Source organism: Mobula birostris, chromosome 24 (genome assembly GCF_030028105.1).
Source record: "Mobula birostris isolate sMobBir1 chromosome 24, sMobBir1.hap1, whole genome shotgun sequence".
Lineage (NCBI taxonomy): Eukaryota > Metazoa > Chordata > Chondrichthyes > Myliobatiformes > Myliobatidae > Mobula > Mobula birostris.
This window is the reverse complement of record NC_092393.1, coordinates 11285806-11291805: the sequence shown is the minus strand read 5'-3', so window position 1 is coordinate 11291805 and position 6000 is coordinate 11285806.

Sequence of the window (6000 nt, the reverse complement as noted above, 5' to 3'; positions counted from 1 at the left end):
TATACATCACTTTTTGAAGGTTTTTCCACTTTTGGGCTCTGGTGCATCCATACCAGGCCATGATGCAACTAGTCAATACATTCTCCACTGTGCACCTATAGAAGTTTGTCAGGGTTTTAGATGACAAGCCGAATCTGTGCAAACCTTTAAGAAAGTAGATGCCTTGTTGTGCTTTCTTTCACTTATATGCTGGTCCCAGAACAGACCCTTTGATATGTTAACATCTCGGAGTTTAAAATTACTAACCCTCTCCACCTTTGATCCCCTAATGAGCACTGGCTCCTGGACCTCCAATTTCTTCTTCCTGTCATCAATAATCAGCTCTTTGGTTTTGCTGACATTGAGTGAGAGATTGTTGTTGTGGCATCACTCCACCAAATTTTCCTTCTCCCTCCTATATGCCAATTTGTCACCACCTTTGATTTGGCCAACAATAGTGGTGTCATCATAAAACTTGAATATCGCTTTGGAGTTATACTTGGCCTCACCATCATGAGTGTAAAGTGAGTAGAGCAGGGGCTAAGCACACATCCTTATGATGCACTTGTCCTCATGGTGATTGTGGAGGAGATGTTGTTGCCATTTGTACTGACTGAGGTCTGCAAGTGAGCAAACTGAGGATCCAGTTACACAGGGACGTATCGAGGCTTAGAACTTGGGGCTTATTGATTAGTTTTACAGCGATGATTTGTTCAGTGAAAAATGGCAGCAGGAAGTGAGGGACTTCTCTGCCCTCACTAGCTGGTGTTAAGCATTACAGTGTGGGGAGGGCCATGATCTGCACTGGGTAATTCTCTTTAGCTGGTTCCTTATGGAATCAGCTCTCATGTCCCATGTGACCAATGCTTGCTTCCTCCGCTCAGCTGGGAGCCAAGGCTGTGCAGCGACATCCCCTGGCAGCCTGTCCCTTGATTCTGCTCTTGCTGTTCCCCAGGATCCTACAGCTTCATTCACCCTACTGCTCTCCCTCTGGTACTGACTGCTGTCTGAAAGATTGTTCAGCAGGAAGTACTCAACAGCGAACTCTCTATCGGTCACCTCAGACTGGTCTCATCACTCTCCCTCGCTCTTTATACTGGCTACCTCCCCTCTCCACTTTCAGTCCTGATACAGAGCTTCGACTCAAAATGCCCACAGTTCCTTTCCACACTCCCACCCCACAGATGCTGTTTGATCTGCTGAATTCCTCCAGCGGACTGTGTGTTCCAGCACCTGCAGTCTCTTGTGTCTTCAGTGAACATTCTGCATCTTCTGGATGTGCACTGCAGCACGTCCTCGAGTGGATCTCATCTCGGAAAGAGCTTTCAGGACTGTTAGTACATGGAGCAGACACAGAATAGAAGGCCCTTTGGCCTATCATGCTGGTGCTGAATAAAATTCCAATCTAACTGATCCAGTCTATCCCTCTATTCCCTGCGTGTCTGCCTGTTGATGCTCTGCAGTGATAATCTGATATGATTCTCTCATGATGTCAGTGCACAGTTGGTCAATTAGTATTAGAAGCTGGGGAAGTAGGGGACAATCCTTGTCTCCCATGATGAATCAGAGACAAAAGGCAGAATATTGAACAGGTGGGGACTGGAGATGCCCTCATGATGTCCTTCCTGGATACGTGGCATTGAAATCTATGTCATGATTCACAACCAGTTATCACGCTGAGAGATCGGAAACCTTTCCAGCTGATGTGAGCCTCTGGGAGCCCTGCTGAACATGGCAGTACAGTTAACAGGTGCCCACCCTGCTACGTTCTGCGGTGAGCAAGCTGAGAGTAAATGTGACCTGGATCTCCATGGAAATTGTGGCTGAAAACATCGGTGACATCTGTAAATATGAAAACCAGGACTTCAGTTAGTCAGGCATCATCTGTGAGGCAAAATGTACTATCTGGATTGGTGAAACAACTGCAGCCTCCATAAGACCAAAAGGCAAAGGAGCAGAATGGGGCCCATCGGCCCATTGGGTCTGCTCCACCATTCCATCATGGCTGATTTATTTTCCCTATCAACCCCATTCTCCTGCCTTCTCACTGTAACCTTTGAAGCCCTTACTAGTCAAGAACTGTGCTTTAAATATACCTAATGACTCGTCCTCCACAGCTGTCTGTGGCAATGAATTCCGCGTATTTGCCACTGTTTGGCCAAAGAAAGTCCTCCTCATCCGTGTTCTAAAGGGATTTTCTATTCTGAGGCTGTGTCCTCTGGTCTTATACTGTCCCACTAATCTCCACATTTTCCACATTCTTCTAATCTCCAGCAAGAATAGGCCCAGAGCCAACAAATGCTCTTAAACATTAACAGTCCGAATCCAGCATACCTTAGACCTGGGTCTGTAAATAAATGGTTCATCAGAGATGTCTTGGAAAGATTGAGTTCCCCTGAAGATTCTCTGGGAGAGATATTCCTTATTCCATTAACGAGTATTTCCAGTGGTGTTATCACAGAGGCATCTACAGAATATTGCAGTGACCGTATGCTGGATGGAGCATTCCTGTTGGGAAGCATTCCACTCTCTGCAGAATCAGGAGGACAGCTGAGCAGAATGCAGGCTGATTTGAAGTTGTCCAGTTAGGTCTACTGGTGACAGCACAGAGTCCCTTGCAGCAAACTAGTGCATGCGCTCCCGGGTCCACTGAGGGCACTCCACAGCAATTAGGATCATTTTATGTTGGTACATGGAAATAGGCACAATGAGAATAATACATTTAGTGCCCATCAGATACCAAGAAAATGGCAAGAACAGTGACAGAAATACTCAAAGTCTCCCTCATGGCAGGATTTCCCCTAGAAATGATCATACAGCTAAAGTTGGTTTCCCCTCAAAATGGGCCATTCTTGATCGTATACTGTATACCTTAAAGATGGAATTGAGTATCTCACATTCACATTCTCCTTGAATCCTGCAGCAATGTGTTTGCTACAGGTTCTGATTGCACACAAAGTCTTCCCCATGTATCCTGAACTCTACTGCACAAAACTTGTGTCTCAATTGGGCACTGGAAATTTTCTGTGTTAAATTGTTTATTTCTTTAAGCATCCAAATGAAAGTGAAACTCCTATCCTGTCATTATGTTAGTGCTGAGGCCTCACAGTTCGAATGATCCGGGTTCAACTCTGTCCTCAGGCACTGTCTATGTGGAGCTTGTATGTTCTCCTGTGGTTTTCCCTGGGAACTCTGGTTCCCCACCACCCCTACGCACCGCCCCCCCCAACATCCCAAAGACAGGTGATCTGAATCCTGTAATTTTTCCTTTAATGTAGCTCTGTGGAACTGTTGGATTTATAAGAGAGAATGAATCGCAGGAGGAAAGAAAAGACAATAGATTACCCCTGCCCTTGCCCTCAATAGATTGAATGGCCTCCTATGTGTCAAAATACTCATATGTTATTTAACATATATGTTAATACTCATATGTTATTTCAAACCTAGGCTGGCTATGGAGACAGCTGGATCCATACCTAGCTTGGAGTGGCTGACGGCCACTCAGCTGGCCCGGAAAACAGCCGAATCCATACCGCAAAGACGGCTCCAACTACCGACAGCAAGACTCCATGAAGTGATAGTTCTCTAACGCGGCCTAAAGATGGCAAGTGGCTGCTCTAGTCTTCCACCGGCAGGTTGCTCCTAGGGAATCTTGACAGGGCGAACCAGCAGCCCACAGTTGTCCCCAAGGCTACTGATATTCCAAGCCCCAAGATGGGAATCAGGTACCTATGACTAACTCAACCAAAACAAGGGACAGCTGGAAGTCCCAGAGTCCTGAGTCCACGGACTGGACCGTGAATTGGAATGCGGACCGCATGGAATGGACCATGACAGAATAATCTTGGGTGCATCTTATAAATTTTGGGCTGCTGGTCATAAAAATCACCAAATCTGGCACCACTTTTTAAATCACCTATATTTGTTATTTCGATTCATAATTCAAGTCAGAAGAGCTGATGCCAAGATTAAGGAAGACATTTTTGTTGGTCCACAAATCACACATGTCATCAATGACAGGCTTCTAGTGGGACTGGAGAAAATCACATAGAAAGCATTCAAGGACGTTTGTGAAAATTTTGTTAGCAAATACAGAGCACCAAACTACGTTGAATCTTTAGTGACATGGTGCATGGTTTTGCATGTTTGAAGCATGTTGTCAACCAGCTGCATGTAGTTTGGTGCTCTGTAATTGCCAACAAAATTTTCAACATCCTTGAATACCTTCCATTCGGTTTTCTCCAATCCCGTTAGAAGCTCTTAGAATTGCCTGTCATTGATGACCGCTATTTAAGAAGGGGGCAAGGAAGCGAAAAGGAAATTATAGACCTGTTAGCTTGACATCGGTGGTTGGGAAGTTGTTGGAGTTGATTGTCAAGGATGAGGTTACAGAGTACCTGGAGGCATATGACAAGATAGGCAGAACTCAGCATGGATTCCTTAAAGGAAGATCCTGCCTGACAAACCTATTACAATTTTTTGAGGAAATTACCAGTGGGCTAGACAAGGGAGATGCAGTGGATGTTGTATATTTGGATTTTCAGAAGGCCTTTGACAAGGTGCTACACATGAGGCTACTTAACAAGATAAGAGCCCATGGAATTAGGGGGAAGTTACATACGTGGATAGAGTGTTGGCTGATTGGCAGGAAACAGAGAGTGGGAATAAAGGGATCCTATTCTGGTTGGCTGCCAGTTACCAGTGGTTTTCCACACGGGTCCGTGTTGGGGCCGCTTCTTTTTACATTGTACATCAACGATTTGGATTATGGAATAGATGGCTTTGTGGCTAAGTTTGCTGATGATACGAAGATAGGTGGAGGGGCCGGTAGTGCTGAGGAAACAGAGAGTCTGCAGAGAGACTTGGATAGATTGGAAGAATGGGCAAAGAAGTGGCAAATGAAATACAATGTTGGAAAGTGTATGGTTCTGCACTTTGGCAGAAGAAATAAACGGGCAGACTGTTATTTAAATGGGGAGAGAATTCAAAGTTCTGAGATGCAATGGGACTTTGGAGTCCTCGTACAGGATGCGCTTAAGGTTAACCTCCAGGTTGAGTCGGTGGTGAAGAAGGAGAATGCAATGTTGGCATTCATTTCTAGAGGAATAGAGTATAGGAGCAGGGATGTGATGTTGAGGCCCTATAAGGCGCTGGTGAGACCTCACTTGGAGTACTGTGGGCAGTTTTGGTCTCCTTATTTAAGAAAGGATGTGCTGACATTGGAGAGGGTACAGAGAAGATTCACTAGAATAATTTCGGGAATGAGAGGGTTAACATATGAGTAACGTTTGTCCGCTCTTGGACTGTATTCCTTGGAGTTTAGAAGGATGAGGAGAGACCTCATAGAAACATTTCGAATGTTGAAGGCATGGACAGGGTGGATGTGGGCAGGATTGAAGGGCACCAATTCAGAATAGAGATGTTAAGAAATTTTTTTAGCCAGAGGGTGGTCAATCTGTGGAATTTGTTGCCACGGGCAGCAGTGGAGGCCAAGTCATTGGGTGTATTTAAGGCAGAGATTGATAGGTATCTGAGTAGCCAGGGCATCAAAGGTTATGGTGAGAAGGCGGGGGAGTGGAACTAAATGGGAGAATGGATCAGCTCATGATAAAATGGCGGAGCAGACTCGATAGGCCAAATGGCCAACTTCTGCTCCTTTGTCTTATGGTCTTATGGTCTTATGTTTGGTTTGTGGACCAACAAAAATGCCTTCCTTAATTTTGAATTATAAATTGAAATAACAAATATAGGCTATTTTTTAAAAATGGTGCCAGATATGGTGATTTTCATGATCAGCAGCCAAAAGTGCATAAGATACACCCAAAGGTGCATTTCTTCGTTGTCCAGTGTTATTTTTGTTTTATTTACTTTTCTTTTTCTGTGAGTGCTGCTTATGTGATGCTATGTGCCCGTGATACTGATGCAAGCTTTTCATTGCACCTGTGCATACATGTAGTTCTGCATATGACAATAAACTTGACTTTAACTTTGACAGGAAAATTTGCCCAGGTGCATCCTGTC